Raw genomic sequence first — 18,845 nt, forward strand, 5'->3', positions numbered from 1 at the left:
TGCTGGGACCATGAGGGTTATGCATTCTATAAAATGATTTTCAGTTTGCTTGATTTGTAATGTCTCTTGGGGTGTTTGTAAAACAGTTTTTATTTAAGATTTGCAAAGTTCTGATTGTTAAGAGTTTGGTCATTTCTAAGCCATTGACAGATAAGGGACCAGCAGTAGGGACAAGATGGCAGAGTCTACATGGCAACACTGGAAGTTTACATTCAGTATAGTCAAGTTGGTATTTAAATAATTGGTGGCTCAATCACATTCTTTGATTTTAAATTCCATTAAGTGGATTTCTATTAGGTGAAAGATACTTGTTCTGTCCCTTCTACTATGAAAGTTAAAGGCCAAAGTGTGATTTGGTAGAATTTATGCTAAGAGTTTGATTACCAAAGTAGCAAAATTGATAGACGGTAGATCTAGACCTGGGAAAAGTTTAGGAAAGAGGAAAGACAATGTCTGCTTTCCTTACCCTCTTCCCTCTAAAACTGTATTAACCACTAGCTTATGGTTAAAACTCTTTGATAGTAGAGTGTATTCTTGATCTTAAGACTTTGATGTCCATTCAAATTATACTATCCTTGAAAGTGATAACACTTTATTCGTGATTAAAAATGCCTTCGGGGGAAGTGTTTTAGATCTTTCTGATAAAGTTTTGATTTGTGAATAGGGTGAGATCTGAGAGGTTTGAGTCCGAAAATTGGTATGTATGTGAGAGATGGTTGGGTTAATGGGGGGATTGGACAGTGGGAAAAAAGAGGAAACATTTTCAAGTGGGGGAAACATATTATAAATTTGCCATACTAGAGGAAAAGACATGATTTAAGAAAAAGCTGAGAAGACTCTCTTAATTACAGAACTAGGTGCAAAGGATGACAACTGGGAGAACAATGAAGAGGTCTGAGTGAATTATCTCATTTTTTTGGTCCCAGCCTTTGTCTTATTCATGAATGTAACATTATAGTTATACTGATTAGGATTCAATGAAAATTGATACTAATATTTATTGACTGTTTACAATAGATGAGGCAGTGTTCTAAGTCTTTTACATTTATTAAATCATGCAATTCTCATAAAAAGTCCATGAGGTAGATGCTATCATTGGTCCCTGTATTAGTCCCTTTTCATGCTGCTGATAAAGACATACCTGAGACTGGGAAGAAAAATATGTTTAATGGACTCAGTTCCAGGTGGCTGGGGAGACCTTACAATCACGGTGGAAGGTGAAAGGCATTTCTTACATGGAGGCAGCAAGAGAGAATCAGAGAGCTAAGCCAAAGGGGTTTCCCCTTATAAAACCATCAGACCTTGTGAGACTTATTCACTACCACGAGAACAGTATGGGGGAAACTGCCCCCATCATTCAATTTTCTCCTACTGGGACCCTCCCACAACATGTGGGAACTATGGGAGCTATAATTCAAGATGAGATTTGGGTGGGGACAAAATCAAACCATATCATTCCCTATGTTAATTTCCTAGGGCTGCCATAATAAAGTACCAACAACTGGGTGGCTTAAAGAACAGAAATTTATTGCCTCACAGTTCTGGAGGCTAGAAGTCCAAAGTCAAGGTGTTAGTAGAGTTGATTCCTTCTGAGGGCTATGTGGCACTGTTCTGGACCTCTCTCCTAACTTCTGGTAGCCTCAGATGTTCCTTGATTTGTAGGTTTGGTCCCTGTGTCACATTGTCTCTCATTGGTATGTATCTGTCTCTGGAGTCCAAATTTCCCTTTTTATAAGGATACTAGTCATATTGGATTAAGCCCTGCCCTTATGATCACATCTTAAATTGATCATTTGTAAAGACTCTATTCTAAATAAGGTCATATTCACATGTATTGGAGGTTAGGACTTCAACATCTTTTTGTGGGACACAATTATACCCATAATAGTGCCCATTTTAAAGTTGAGGAAACTAAAACACAGAGAAGTCTGCTAAATTGCCCACTGTCACCAAGAATGTAAGTAGTAGTGGTAGAAAGTCTGTGTTTTAACCATGATGCTAGATTGTCTTTTATGAAGGAAGCTTAGGTGCAGAAAGACTGGATTATAACACAACAAAATAAGTGCCAGGGTTTTGTGTAATTGAAAGTCTTGGCACCTCCCATTCTGAAGCATTTGTGGGGATGGTCTCAGTCTTCTAAAATGATTTTAAATTGAGATTTGCATTAGCACCATCTGAAGATATTTCTGTCTGAGGAGACTGGTTAATTGGCACTGGAGAAGAACATTGCAATTCCTTTTACTAAATAACCTGCTTTTTAACTTGAAACTTCAGATGAAGACAAAAATGAAAGAATATTATGTTTTCATGCCTACTGGTTTTTTATTGAAATATACTTTAATATAGTAAAATGAGCACATCCAAACTATATAATTTCATGCATATTGAAAAATGTAGGATGAGTGTGGTGGCTCATGTTTGTAATCCCAGCACTTTGGGAGACCAAGGCAGGTGGATCACTTGAGCCCAGGAATTCAAGATCAGCCTGGGCAACATGGCAAAACTCTGTCTCTACAAAAAATACAAAAATTAGCCAGGCATGGTGACGCATCCTATAGTGCCAGCTACTTGGGAGGCTGAGGCAGGAGGATTGCTTGAGCCTGGGAGGCAGAGACTGCAGTGAGCCAATATCATGCCACTGCATTCCAGCTTAGACAACAAAGCAAGACCCTATCTCAAAAAAAAATTATACACTTGTATATTACTAGAGGATCAAAAGTCTTTCACATTATTTTGCATTCTAACCGGCAGGAGAAGTCCTTGACTACAGAGAATTTTGAACACTTTTCTGATGGTATTATTTTACAGACTTGATGAGAAGCAGTGCGTAGACCAGCCCTTATTTTATTTTTGTTTTCATTATTTAAAGGTATTTTTCCATTGTTTCCCTTGCATTTTCTTGGCTCAAGATAATCAATAATCTTAATATTTTTACTAATTTTATTGGAGTTGTCACTTATCAGAGAGGTACCTCCCTTGGTACATTCAATTCACAGCCTTATAAGGGTGTTTGAAGGGTTATCATGGCTAATATTTTCGTACCATTGATGCAAAAGCAGCAGGATTTGGGCAACTAGATAGAGACTTAAAACAAGAAGGAGAAAGCAAAATCTAGGCCTAACAGTTTGTGTGTAGAGCAGTATGGTGACACCTGCTTTCTACCAACCTTCTGTCTGCCACTTTTCTCCTCTCTATGTCCCATCTTGCAATGGAGAGAGGGACACATGCTTCTAGTCTTGACAGCACATTCCTCACCTCTGAGGACGGCTTGATGCAGTACATAAGTGATGGAGTATCAATGCTGGTGGTTGAGGTGGAGAGGAAATTTAGTCCCTTGAATTTTCTTTGTTCTCCTCTGTGTTCCTACAAGAATAATGAAATTTCAGGAAGCTATAGTTTAGAGACACATTTGAGATCATGTAGAACACCTCTGGAAAGAAAGTTTGACTAATTGGCCCTTAAGATTGTATCCAACTCTGTGATTCTAGAATTCATTTTTCAAATAAGTAAGTTGCGGCCCTGAGAGGTTAAGTAACTTGAAAAACAACATACCAGAAGGTAGTGCAGAGTAAGGGCTACGACTTGGGATGCAAATTTTGGTGCACCCACTATCAAATCCAGAAGCTTCCCACATCAGACCTAAATAAGAAGCTGGATTCCTTCTGCTTCACTTTTGGACTTTTGTCTTTTACACAGACTCTATAACCTCTTAAACCCTTGTCAAAAAGTTCACTTACCAACTGAGGGCTAAATATGCCTCTGTGAAAGGCAGAGGTGACCATGACAGTACTCGGCACACCTACTTCTCTTCCATTGGCAGGACCACTGCAATCCCAACCAATAATAACTCACTAACCAAACTCAACAAGACCCACATCCAAACACACCACTGTCTGATGCACTTCAAAGTGCAAATGTAGGAAACAACTTTTCAGCCAATAAGTTTGCTGGTGTAACTATTCATTTGGAAATAAGAAGGAAAAAGAACAACATTTAATTAAAAGTTCAGATTTGTTTTGGATACCAAATCAAAAACTAGGATGTCTCAGATTTTACAAGTGCTCCTTCAATCACAGAGATATACTGTGTGGAATTTGCAGTACTTTGTACTGCAGAGTAGGTTGTAATTGGACAGGTGAGTTCTCCTCCCTTTTCCTATTTCCTCCCTAGGAGCTCAGCGGAATACAGGAGCTAGCAGCATGGAGCTTTGAATCGATGCATGCCTAATCACAGTGTGCAGACAGCTCTCCTGTCTGTCTTAGTTCTCCTAACCAGAATTTATATTTACCAAAAGATGACAATACATAGTAGTAAGTAGAAGTCTTACAAAAGACGTGGCAAAGAAAGTTTGGGTGACCATGAAGTAAACCTGGGGCAACACAGGATGGAACTGAGAAGCAGCGTAATCGCCAACTGCCATTCCCCAGGATCAAAGACCCCTTTATGGATTAGATCTTTTCTTCCTTTCTGCAGCACCTAACATACAGCTCTGAACATCCTAATTCCTTTTAGTCCCTCTGCAAGCACTGCTGGATGACTGACTTACCTTCTTGGCCAGGTAACCCCTGCTATATCATGAGATTTCATCTGCAAGAAAAGGAGGAATTCTTCTACAGCTTCCCTGCTCAACTTTCAGGAGATTTTGACCCATGTGCTGCTACAGAAAGATTGAAGAAGACAAAGTACATTTAAGTAATTTCTGATCTTTATCCCCTAAGTATGTGTGAGTATATGGTAACCAGTAATGATTTATACTAACACAGCTTCATCTGAATTCCAGAATATTTTCTAAGCGATGCTCCATCAATCCTCCAAGCAGCCTTTAATATGGATAGGAAAATGAACATATTTTCTATGACTCATAAACAATACAGATGCACTTAATAAATCCAGTTTTACAGATAGTATAATGATGATTCCTCAGCCCTAGCAAAGTCAGAGAAGTGAGTTCATATTTGGGGAAGTGGTATGCAAATGCAAGAATGTCAGTGAATGTATTCCTACCTCACACTTCATGCACATTAAGTATATACTGAGTAGTTTATTGTTTCACAGAAAATGTCTTCCTTATGTTTAAAGAAGTCCTTCCTATTTTTTAAGGGACAAAATCACTGCATATAATTGAAAATTGAAAATGTACTTAAGTATATACTAAAAATGAAAGTCATTCTCATTTTCACCCTATTTTTCACTCCTCTGAAGTAATAACTGTTAACAGTTTGTGCATACTTGCAAACATTTTTTCATATGCATATTTATAAAATATAAAGGTCTATATATTATTTCGCAACTCATTTTTATCATTTAGTAATACAAGTCGTGATAATGTAAAATATATAAATCTAATTTATGCCTTTTAATTGTCACATTTGTTGCTTTCAGCTTAAAAGATTTTTAACCCATACCTCATTAGTGATCGTTTCTGCAGTTTCCAATTATTTTCTTATTGCAAACAGTGCTACAATAAAATATTACCTTTAGCAGAAATGCTACTATAAGTATCCCCATAGCATTGTTTGCAATAAGAAAAAAATTGTTACAACTCTTGTTGAAGGTAAGTTTATCTTTAATATAAACTCATAGGGTAATTTCATATATCAGGTTTTTTTCCTATAATAGTTTAAGACAAACATTTACTATTATTCATAGGATGACATATTGGTTTAGTGATTCTTTTAGTCTTGGCTAGATTGATTCACATGTCTGCTGTAAGTAAGCTGTGGGTTAGCTAGGTGTTGCTGCTGATCTTAGCTGGGTTCTCCCATATGTTTGGGGGTTGACTAACTGTTGGCTGGCCTAGAAAGCCTCTGGATTTCTCCTAGAAGCCCATCCTGGGCATGTTTTCATGGTGAGACTGAGGGCCACGGAAAGGAGGTGGAACATGTAAATGTTTCTTCAAGTCTCTTGTGTCTTTTGCTACTATTCCATTGGCCCCAGCAAACTTGAATCCAAGGTATGTGTGGTAGGGCATTTAGCATCAGTGTGAAAAACTAGAATAATTTTTGCAATCAATTTTCATATATATTTTAACAGTTTATGGATATTGCCAAATTGCCCTCTCACAGGATTTAACCAATTTTCACTACTACCAATGTTGTATAAGAGGATTTTTGGCAACAAAATTTACTTTCCCAGAGTGAAAAATTAGGAACACAGGACAATCTTGTCCCTTCTGATTTTTACTATTATGTGCTAGAACTACTGACCAAATTTATAATACTTATTGCTTTTTCTATTGTACAGCTTTTCTTAATAATTTATAACATTTGCATTCTTTTTTATAAATTTAATTAAAGCCATATTAATAGTTCTTTTTTTTTTGCCTTAGCCATAATTAAAAGAGAATTAATGTTTACTTTATTAGTTTTTTCAGAAAGCAGCTTCCACATTCTTAAGCTCTGTACTGTGAACCACATCTTAGTTGGGTAAATTTTGTTATCAGGAAGGTTTTCAAAACATGGTCATGCATGTTATATTTTCTGAGATCATTCACATCTAACAATCTTTTCCTATTGCTTTTATATATGAATGGGCTGAGGATAAAATTATTGGGTCCCATATTGCCCCTTATTTACCCATTATCTTCTGGAATTGAATGTTCTATGAAGAGCTTTGATATAGGTAATCTACCTCTCCTCCTTCATTTCAAAACATTAATTAAGCATCTAATGTGACAGGAACTATTCTAGGCACTGAGACCAGAGTATAGAAATAAACCTCTTTTATTTCATTGAGCAGTGGTTTGTAGTTCTCCTTGAAGAGGTCCTTCACGTCTCTTGTAAGTTGGATTCCTAGGTATTTTATTCTCTTTGAAGCAATTGTGAATGGGAGTTCACTCACGATTTGGCTCTCTGTTTGTCTGTTATTGGTGTATAAGAATGCTTGTGATTTTTGTACATTGATTTTGTATCCTGAGACTGCTGAAGTTGCTTATCAGCTTAAGGAGATTTTGGGCTGAGACAATGGGGTTTTCTAGATATACAATCATGTTATCTGCAAACAGGGACAATCTGACTTCCACATATACACCATGGAATACTATGCAGCCATAAAAAATGATGAGTTCATGTCCTTTGTAGGGACATGGATGAAATTGGAAATAATCATTCTCAGTAAACTATCGCAAGAACAAAAAACCAAACACCACATATTCTCACTCATAGGTGGGAATTGAACAATGAGAACACATGGACACAGGAAGGGGAACATCACACTCTGCGGACTGTTGTGGGGTAGGGGGAGGGGGGAGGGATAGCTTTAGGAGATATACCTAATGCTAAATGACAAGTTAATGGGTGCAGCACACCAGCATGGCACATGTATACATATGTAACTAACCTGCAGATTGTGCACATGTACCCTAAAACTTTAATAATAATAAAAAAAAAACCACACACACACATACACACACATATACACACACGCACACTCACATACACACACACGCACACTCACATACACACACACAAATATCCTTGCTTTCCTGAAGCTTAAATTCTTGTGAGAGGACATCACTAATAAAAAGAAAAAGTAAATAATTATCTATGTAGTATGAATAAATAGATTAAGTAAATGAAAGTAAAACAAACCAAAAATTGAATGGCTTAAACAACATAAATTAATTTTTTCACTGTTCTGGAAATCAGAAGTTCAAAATTAAGGTGTTGGCAGAGCTGTCTCCCCTCTAAGGACGCTAGGGAAAATCCTTTCTTTCCTCTTCCTAGCAAGAAATTGGTTGCGGCAGCGTCACTCCAGTCTCTGTCTCAGTTGTCACGTTGTTTTCTTTTCTGTGTCTCTGTGTGTCCTCTCCTCTTATAAGGTCCTTAATAGGTTGACTGTAATCCAGAGTAAACTTATCTTTATTTAACTAACTGCATACACACAGACTCTATTTCCAAATAAGATCCCATTCTGAGGTTTAGGGTGCACATGAATTTTTGAAGGACACTGTAACCTAGTACAGGAGCAATTAACTGCACTTAGTATTACAGAGTGAAACCTTCAACAATAGGAAGCACACGAGTGTTGGTATTTGAGCAGGGTACCAGTGAAGGAAGATTACAAATCATGGTTTGTCCTATCTGCACAGTCAGCTACCCAGCATAACCCGAGGCTTGATTCTGGAGTGTCTCCACAGGTGGAATAAAATTAGGGGCCAATGGGAAGAGGAGTAAGAGGACCACTCTAAGAGAGGAAAACAAAACCCTTCAAATTCATGAGTCCACTTGTTTCCTAGAGTATAAAGATGAAACATCAAATTGTGACCCAGCAAAAGACCTACAGACTGGGAACTGCTCTGTAGCACATATACAAGGAAACTGACGTGATTGGATATTGATTGCAATAATGCCTTTGCAAATCCTCTGGTTCTACAGCCCCAGGTCAAGACTGTATTTGTCTTCTTTCTATAAGAGGAAACCAAGCCCTCAGCTCTCACATGGGCCTCACATGGAGGAGATATATCAATGAAGTGGGAGAAAAGTAGCAATGGTGAGGTGGGAGACAACACCAGCACTTGATATTCTATCTCCAGAAAAGTGGATATTCATGATTGGTACCTTAGGCACCATCTGCTCATCCTGATTTCCTTTAATCACCAATGCCAATGTAGAAAGAGAGATGTAACTCTACACCTCTTTGCTTGAGCTTAGAGTCATTTTCACAACTCCAGAGTTCTGAGAAAACTCTACCTAATGGGGAAAAAGTGTTTATGTTTTTACTCAGTTGTTTCATTACATAAGTTGATTATGTTTGAAAATAAAGTGTATTGTTTGCTAGTTAAGAGTGATAATTCTTATTCACTTGCATTTCAGGAGCCTCCAAATGAGGAAATCATAACTCAGGCATTAAAAACTACTTTCTATATTTGAATTACTTTTTATCGTTTGTCTGAGACTTGACCATAAAGATGCTATATAAATCTAATAAAGCACAAAATTGTGCCCTCACACAAAATGGGTTATTTCAGTGATTTGAGGCAGAAAAATCTGTTTCTGAACCCAAGTCACAGGTGGTGGGACTCCCTCATTGTTTGTACCTTATAAGTAGAAAGCAAAGGGAAAAGTCAACCAAGCAATCTCAGTTGCCAAGGAGACACAGTATTTTCTATTGAATGAAGAAGAAATATGTGAACTCCCTAGTTTTGTTGACTCACTACAAGTCAATACCAATGATCCTGAATAAATGGTTTGTCAAACAACAGGGTCTTCTTGTCCTTTGCATGGATGGGAACTTTACACAGTGTAAAAATTCAATACTTACCAATTAATTGCTTTGAGAGTGTGGCCTTGCTAGTATTGCCTTTTATATTACTAAGTAGATTTACTTTCTATATTTCCTCCTTTCTCATTGCTTAAGGGAACATTTGCAAGATTCATAGTAATGAGTCGAGTCAGACTAGAACAATTCAAAATATGCAATTTGATTCATATTCTTCCAGGTTCTGAACAGCTACTAGTTTAGAAGCATGCTGAAAACTATGATATAAATGAGCCTTTCCTATTTAATTGGCTTCACACAGTCTCCAAAGGCCGCTTTCCTTGCTATTCGTATATGATAAGAAGATAGACCTTTGGTTGTGTGGACAGCAGAAGTAAGCAAACAGAACTCTTGCTCATTCTTGAGGTTCACAAGTTCTAATTATCACAAACAGAACATGAGCTGAGCCTGAGACAGCCTACAAAATCACTGTCTATTACTTCTTCAAATGTGGTGCAATATGAGGCCTCTGCTGAGGGAAATATGACCACACCCTGATTGTATTTTTATCTGCTCATCTCATCAAGCTTTGATTTAGCAACAGATGATTAGGCAACAGTTGTTGGAGGATATTGCAAGCTTATAAAACACTGAGATTCTTGTTTAACGGAAGGGGATAAAAAAGACATCAGGAAGCATTACAAAAGATTTCTTTAATGTTTATCTGGCCTGTAAAATAGTGCTGAGTACAAGTAGGAGAATCAGTAAATAGTTATTTAATGACTGATGGCTCTGTGACTAGTATACTGTAGCAAGTCCATAGGAATGAATGCTCATGGAGAAAGGAGGTAAAAAGTCAAAGAGGGAAAATAATTTCAACAAAAGCAAGATCTATGTTTTAGATGAATTAATATGAAAATTAATGTACATTTCCTTTAACAAAAACATTCATGTTCTTAAACGCTCAAGACTCCTAATTACTTTTATGAATATAAATGGCTAGACCTTTGTTACCCGATTGATTATTAGAATTGATTTCCCTGGATAGTCTGTTTCTTTTCTCATTGATTTTAATGCCCTTTGGAAGTTGAGATCACAGATTAAAACAAAAAAAAATGTGTCCTTACCAGACAGAAAACAGTATTCTTGGATCCAGGGTCCTTAGCTCTTTGGATCATTTGGTCTCTTGAAACTCTTAAGGATGAAGGTAGGGACAATGCAGGAACATGGAAACTGAAAATTTTGGGTGTTGGATTTGTCCAGTTCTGCATCAACTTCATTTTACAGCTTCCTGTTTACCTTGTTTCATTTTCCTCCCCTCCATGGCTTTCCTAAAATTGTCAGTTTCCTGGAAGACCCAGACACCAGATCTATATTGCCTAGCTCTTACTGAACGTTTCCAAGAAATGTTTGGCTACTAATCCACAGTATTATTAAACTGCAACCAAAAGCAAGCCTAGAGTCTCCTGGTTTAGGTTTTGAGACTATTGTGAATGTGTAAGTTCAAGACAGGTATGTTCCTGCTTGGAAGTAGACAGGAAAATCTTCCCTACTGCTGAATTAAGCTACAAAATCAGCAGTAATTACACACCTGCTTGTTTTTCTCTTACATCCTGAAATTTCAAAATGTATTGATATTTTAGTGAATATATTATAAAATAAAATACACTTAGATAATGTATTTTACATTGTCTAAAATCTTACAAGGAATGGCTGAGACGTGAGTGACAGAATTGTGCTGATGCCGTAGGACTGACACTGGAAGGACAAAAAGAACTAGCATTTGTCTAGCACTTCTCTATTCCAGGCTCCGTGCTAGATGCTTTAAATAGAGTATCGGGTTTTACATTTAGAACAACTCTTTTAAGTGTTAAGTTAACATTATTATGAGGTTGAACCTCATAAAATTGCCATTTTTGTAGGTCGAAAATGTTGCATATTGGAAATTTCAAATGGTTCAACCTAATTTCTTTTTTATGGGGAAAGAGGGAGAGAGAGATATTAAGTAATTTCCCCAAATCACACAGTTTCAAACCCAGGTTTTATGACTCTCAAATCCTTTGTACTGGGCTGCCTTCCAAAGAGGCTGCTGTTACTTCCCTTTTGATGCTGGAGAAGTCATTCAATGTCTGCACTATGATTTTCATACCTCCAAGTGATCTATTAATACCTACCCACCTACTTGCTAGGGTTGTAATTAGAATCACATGAACTTCTATGTAAAGCTGTTTTGGGGAACGTGTCTTAGAAATGTAGTATACTTCTGTTTTTCAGTCCAGGAATGTGCCTGGAATATATAACATCAACTAAAATGGAAAACATCTAGCTTTTCTGGATATAAAATATGTCTTTATAGTTTCTTCCTTAACATCTCTTAAATTTCTTATAATTGGGAAAAATTATGTTTTACTTTAGAGAATGTCTCAGCTTAGGAATATTTTGCTTTTAGCATCCAAAAAGATTAAGACAGTATAAACACTACTCAGTGGATTTTTAGGGGGTGGTTAAGTGTGTTTGTTCAAAGAAAAGAGAAAGCCTTTATTGGAATCTTCAAGAAATTTAACTACTAAATTTATGGAATCCACAACACCTAGTATAGTTTTTCTTAGATATAATAAGTACGCAACAAATAGTAAGTAAATAGAAAGCAAAGGAGAGAGAATGAGAAATTTAAAAAACACTCATACTATAAACTCTAAATAAATCCTAATAATGCCTTTTTAGTTCTCTGATTTTCTGAAGATTATCCTACTAATCGAAGAGTATAATGATGTTTAGAAACTATTAAAATGAATAAAGAAATGTGTTTTATTTGAGTGTGTGTAATAGGGTGTGAGCATTATTTCTTTTTTCTCTCTTAAGTGTGACTAGAGCACATATGCACCGAGAACTCTACTAGATGCTAATGAAACAATGGTGACAAAACAGGCTGTCCCCAATCCAGCTCACAGTGTACTGTGGTACTCTCTGCCTGGTGAGTTGATTTCATGAAAATTTCTTTGAGTATCTTCTTGGAGCAGAGCTTACAGAGGATGAAAGGAGGACAGTTGTCATATGAGTAATAGGTGAGGAACATTTACAGGAACAGAAAATTGTCTGAAGACTTTAGGGACATGTCAACACTTAGCTGATGAAAATCATGATGTTTGCATGCCTAACTCCTTCTACCTGGAAATTGGATGTGAGCATGTTAAGAGATTTCAGGAAGAGTATGGTGTTTAGGGAACAGAGGCACTTGCCGCATAGCAAACGTCAGCCAGCACAAATGAGCACATAGTAGCTTCAGGTGTGATCACCCGCCATCGATTCTCTGTTCCCCACCCCACTAATACTGGGACTTTTTACACACCTATATTTGCCCACATTTTCAGCAGAATATCCTGTAGTATATGTAATAACTGTTAAGTTTAGCACAGGTGGTAAGTGATATTTACCTGTTACTTAATCACAGAAATCTTTTAAGGAGGCTTCTCATGGCATGAAAGACTTGGTATTGTGTCCGGAATTGGTGGGTTCTTGGTCTCACTGACTTCAAGAATGAAGCCACGGACCCTAGCGGTGAGTGCTACAGCTCTTAAGGTGGCGCGTCTGGAGTTTGTGCCTTCTGTTGTTTGGATGTGTTCGGAGTTTCTTCCTTCTGGTGGGTTCGTGGTCTCGCTGACTCAGGAGTGAAGCTGCAGACCTTTGCGGTGAGTGTTACAGCTCTTAAGGCAGCGAGTCTGGAGTTGTTCGTTCCTCTGGGTGGGCTCGTGATCTCGCTGGCTTCAGGAGTGAAGCTGCAGACCTTCACGCTCAGTGTTACAGCTCATAAAAGCAGTGTGGACCCAAAGAGCGAGCAGTAGCAGGATTTATTACAAAGAGCAAAAGAACACAGTTTCCACACTGTGGAAGGGGACCGAGCGGGTTGCCACTGCTGGTTCAGGCAGCCTGCTTTTATTCTTATCTGGCCCCCACCCACATCCTGCTGATTGGTAGAGCCCAGTGGTCTGTTTTGACAGGGCGCTGATTGGTGCGTTTACAATCCCTGAGTTAGACACAAAGGTTCTCCACCTACCCACCAGATTAGCTAGATACAGAGTGTCCCCCACCAGATTAGCTACATACAGAGTGTCGATTGGTGCATTCACAAACCCTGAGCTAGACACAGGGTGCTGATTGATGTGTTTACAAACCTTGAGCTAGATACAGAGTGCCGATTGGTGTATTTACAATCCCTGAGCTAGACATAAAGGTTCTCCACGTCCCCACCAGACTCAGGAGCCCAGCTGGCTTCACCCAGTGGATCCCGCAGCGGGGCTGCAGATGGAGCTGCCTGCCAGTCCCGCGCCGTGCGCCCGCACTCCTCAGCCCTTAGGTGGTTGATGGGACTGGGCGCCGTGGAGCAGGGGGTGGCGCTCGTCGAGGAGGCTCAGGCTGCACAGGAGCCCACGGAGGGGGTGGGAGGCTCAGGCATGGCGGGCTGCAGGTCCCGAGCCCTGCCCCACGGAAAGGCAGCTAAGGCCCGGCGAGAAATCCAGCGCAGCGCCGGTGGGCTGGCACTGCTGGGGGACCCAGTACACCCTCCACAGCCGCTGGCCCGGGTGCTAAGCCCCTCATTGCCCGGGGCGGGCAGGGCTGGCCGGCTGCTCCGAGTGCAGGGCCCGCCAAGCCCACGCCCACCCGGAACTCGCAGCTGGTCCGCAAGCGCGCGCGCAGCCCGCGTTCCCGCTCGCGTCTCTCCCTCCACACCTCCCTGCAAGCTGAGGGAGCCCGCTCTGGCCTTCGGCAGCCCAGAAAGGGGCTCCCACAGTGCAGCTGTGGGCTGAAGGGCTCCTCAAGTGCTGCCGAAGTGGGAGCCCAGGCAGAGGAGGCGCCGAGAGCGAGCGAAGGCTGTGAGGACTGCCAGCACGCTGTCACCTCTCAGTATCTTTATAAAAGGTGAGCAATTTTCTGCTCAGTGTATGAACTGCTACTCATTAAGACAACACCACAGTTGAATACTATATTAATAATGATGAATACAGAAGTGATTATTAGCAAGTTCTATATATCTAATTAGAAGGCTTGGGGCTATAACAAACTCTGGGAATACAAGCTTGAGTACATTACCCAATATTTGAGAGGTGTCTCAGAACACATGAATGTGAGAATTTGTGAAATTGACTGGACATTACATTATGTTGTACAGTTAGAACCAGATAATCTATCAAGGTGAAAACCAGTGTCTGCGACATAGGCCAGTGTCTGGGACTTGGTCCAGGATATTCCTAGGCAATGGCAGGCAGCAAGTCAATGTTTTTCATATGCTATGTGTACATGCTCTGAATGGATTCAAGTCTTGATTTTGCCATTTTTAAAGATACCCACTAACAACAGCTGGGTGGGACTCACTATTTAAGTGAGACCTGAAGTCATGGCTATAGGGCTGTAAAAGGCTGTACAGATCAGTAACAGTTATTATTTATGTGCACATGTGTGCCTGCATACAAAACAGGGAATAACATAACATTGCATCATTTAAATGAAAAAATTAACTATCATACCCATGAAATATTTACCACAGATGTAACTTCATGAGGGTTCACATCCTTCAAAACAGCATTTGAAACAATTTATAATTCAGTTTTACAAAGTATGAGACTAGATTCATTTAGCCTGACTTCTCTAGGTAGACATTGGTAGTAAAGCATTGCACAAAAGTGACTACTTCAGTGGAGGATATCCCATAGAAGGAAGGATTTTAATAGGAACTCACTGGGTGTGGGAAGCCAGTGGCGGAAGTTAGTGGAAGCAGCGTGGATTTTGGGGGTGCTGTTTTGCTTATAGGACACTCTCAAAGTCACACTCTTTTTCCCCTCCACATAGTTCTATTCATATCTTTCACAACAAAAGTCTTCATACAGCAATCCAGAAGGCAGAGTGAAACATTTTTGCCCTCCAAACTTGAGCTTGTTCAGATTCTCTTTCTGCCCTCTTTTGGGGTGTAACTTGGACCAGTATGAATGAGTGGGATTGGTAAGTGTATGTAACTGTAGAGATACCAGCTTAGGGTTGCCCATTTTAGCAAATAAAAATACAGGACACTCATTCCAATTTGAATGTTGGAAAAACTGTGAATACTTTCTTTAGCATAATTATGTCCCAAATATTGAATGAGACATATTCATACTAAAATATATTTCTTGTTCATATGCATTTCAAGTTTAACTGGGCCTTCTGTACTTTATCTGGCAACCCTTATTTAGTTAGAACTTTGGTGAAGGAAGCCACCATTCAAAGGTTGACAGAGTTTTGTTGATGATGTTTTGCACAGTGATGTTTGATTGGCCCTCTTTAGATAGTCGATATAGCCATAGGAAATCAGAATTTGATAAACTGATAATCTTTTGTAATACGGTTTGGCCCCAATATTCTTTGGAATCTGGGGAAGTTTGGCCTCTCCATGGGTCATGCTGTTGAATGAGAAAGCAGGATAGAGTTCTGTCTATCCAGGCTTTTAGGCTGCTGTTCTAAGCAGGATCAGCCTGGTTAACATGTGATGTTGTTCTGTGTTGCTGTTTGACCCCTGTGTTCTTTGGAGTCTGTGGAGGTTTGCCCTTTAAAAATCAAATTACCACGGAAACTGCTTTACCCAAAATTTTAGTTTACAGCATTTGTTGGATTACTTATTGGGGTAAACAAAGTTTAGCCATGTGTACATGTTTGTAAACTGTTGAGTTTGTATTGCTATCTCATGGCTAGTGTTCTGAAATAAAAGCTATTGGATTATTATGTGTGCATATGCATTAGATATGTTTATGTATATGCATATTTATTATGTTATATATCATATCTACCAAATTGACTTATAAATAAAACAGCACTCATAAATTAAGTAAATAAGCTCAAAATATTTTTCAAGTTCATGTGACTTAAGCAAATTTTTAACAAACAAGCTATCTTTAAAATTATTGGTAAGATAAAAATAGAAGTGCCTTCAGATATGTTAGAATACACTTTTGTCTGTGTTTTATATTTGTCTTTGCTGGATATTTTGAGGTCATGGTTTGACACAGAAGGTTATGAAACTATAAACTCAGCCAAAACAAAATGATCGTTGTGTGCCTTGACAAATAAGACTAATTTAATGTTGTTAGTTTAATAAAAACAGCTGAATCTTCTGAATTATTAACAAAAATACCTATGTATTTAACTATAAGGTTCTTAGTTAGGTGAGCACCTTATAGTGGCAGGCTATAAGAAATGGTTGACAAGGAAATAATTTGAAATAATGACTAGCTTTGTTTAATATCTCAATTTTCAGAAGTAATTAAACTGTTAAAAATGAAAGAATTGAGTAAATGCAAATGGGATAAATGTTGTAGGTGAACTTTTTGTGTAACATAAAATCTTAAAATTGTTTTTGACGTTCATTGGATGTCTGAGTTATTTACTATTAAGAAAGGGCTATGATATAGGGAAATGTGTTTCTAAAAATTGTGGAATGGTCTCATCTATAAAATGCTAATATTTGACAGTTCAGGATTTCTGGTTTCCATTTTCACTAAAATTTAAGGTGACTAAGAGTAAGAATTGTAGTTAATGTACAATTCTGTACATAAAATGTGCCAAAGAGGATGTGTCCTTCCTGAAAAAAATAATAATTCTGTCTAATTCAGAAGTTATCTAAAGGTTAATTCAAGTTACAGACTTGAAAAGGTTATGTATGCAACAAGGTAGAAAGGAACAGTAAATAGGGGAGAGAGATGTGAAGAAAGTTATAGGTATGTACATGTATTTTTGGTAAAAAAAAAAAAAAGGTTATAAATAAAAGAGAATAAGAGAATAATTTTGTATGAGAAAGGATCTTGTATGGTAAATTTTTATCCTGAAGTAAAATGACTGTTTTTTTTTTTTTTTTTTTTTTTAGAAAAGTTAGGATGAAACAAATCCAAGTAGTTCATATATGGTCTGTGTAAGTCATATGTAGTTTTTCCCTCTGTTTCTCTGTGTGTCTATCTTCACACATAATACAGAGAAAATAGAAAGTTGACAAAATTTAGATAGTAAAATATTCTTTACAACCTAATAAAACAATTAGAGAAGTTTAGCTAATGAACGTTGCTCGTAAAGTTCTTATTCTTAATGAAAGTAAATTAAGAAATATTGTAAAGAAATACACTGGCAGTTTGGCAATTCTTCTTTAACATAGTTAAGCATGAAGCCAGATTTAACATGGAGCCAAATTTTATATCATATTTGCATAGTATGATACAGATAGTATTAGGATAGTTTTGCTATAGATAGTATATGCATAGATAGTATTACCACAAAACCACTTACTGGTCATGTGCCTAAAGTGAGTTTCTTAATGGCATAAAATGTATAGTGGTATTCATGGACATTAATTTTTATACCAGGAGTGAGATATCCATTATGTTTCTTTTAGGTTCTAGGTAACACTGTATCCTCCAAGGTAAACTGAATAGGAGAAGAATTTGATGTTTTACTGTTTGTTTTTGCTTTTAATTTTCATTTATTTACTGTTTGTTCTTATTTAGGTTTCACTTATATATACATATATATGTATGTATACATTGATTTTTTTTCTAGTTTCTAATGGAAAGCTTGTATTTGGTTCTGTAAAAAGTCATTTTGTTTCCTATGCATTTACAACGGTCTGTCATTTGCTCTATTTGCCTAAAGTTTCTAAGCTACCTTTGTCAAGCCTCCAAAAATTAATAGAGCATATCAGCCATTTTAAACTGGATTTGTTTTGCTTACCTCTGATGATCTTGAGAGCTACAAGAGCTTTAAGGTTCCTGGCAAAACATAAAATTAAATTAAAGACTTAATTTTGTAAGTTCTGAACAGAAATAGTACATTGTTAATTTTGTTATTTGGAAAAGTAGGTGAGAGTAGAAATGTTTAAATATAGTGTTTATTTCCAAGGTAATTCAAGTCAAGCGATAATTTGAGTTAGTTTCAGATCTTTTTGTTTAGATAATGAAGAAAAACTGTGATATGGTTACAAAGTTTTAATGGTCAGAAAACACTGGCCTTATCCTTAGAGAAATCAGGATTTCTCTCAAATTAGTTTCATTTACCATTATTAAAATTAAGTGACATTCACTAAATTTAACTAGTAATTTTAAAAAGCAAGACTTTCCAGTGATTTTTGATCCTAAGCCTTTTATCACTGTTAGGCCTTCGTGTATGTACTTGAAAATAAAATAGGTACAAGGTTGCACTGGTTTGAAGATTCTAGTGATAAAAGTTACCTAATCAGTTGTCAGTACTGTATCTAGAAATCCATCTTGGAAATTTGTGATGATGCACTTGTAATTCACTGAAAAGAAATTATCGTGTGCTTGTTCTTACTTTATCCCTGTTTTGTTGTATAATATTTAAGTGAAAGGAGACTAGTTATCTTCATACTGAATTTCCAGAACTGATATTTGTATTTACCATTTTTTAAATAATGTAATTGTCTTACTGTGATCAGTTTGGCATAGGACCTCTCACATTTTTTATGCTTTTGGTCACAGTTCTGTCACTAGAATGCTAGCAATTAGACATGTGAAAGGAGTAACCTGATGACTTTAATACAACGGTTTGAAGTGCTGACTAGACAGCGAATCAGTGTTTAAATCTGTCACATGTTAGAGAAAATGATAGGACTTTCTAAA

At 37.6% G+C, this 18,845-nt stretch overlaps 1 long non-coding RNA gene across 1 annotated transcript; it reads right to left on the reverse strand.

The window, feature by feature from the left end:
• Positions 1 to 889: 889 nt before the first annotated feature.
• Positions 890 to 13,107, reverse strand: LOC103890512 (uncharacterized). Its single transcript, XR_654835.3, has 4 exons — positions 12,633 to 13,107; positions 4,547 to 4,657; positions 3,167 to 3,363; positions 890 to 1,147 (listed from the first exon to the last, which is right to left on the reverse strand). It is a non-coding gene; the product is annotated as an uncharacterized LOC103890512 (long non-coding RNA).
• Positions 13,108 to 18,845: the final 5,738 nt, after the last annotated feature.

Source organism: Pongo abelii, chromosome 3 (genome assembly GCF_028885655.2).
Source record: "Pongo abelii isolate AG06213 chromosome 3, NHGRI_mPonAbe1-v2.0_pri, whole genome shotgun sequence".
NCBI lineage: Eukaryota > Metazoa > Chordata > Mammalia > Primates > Hominidae > Pongo > Pongo abelii.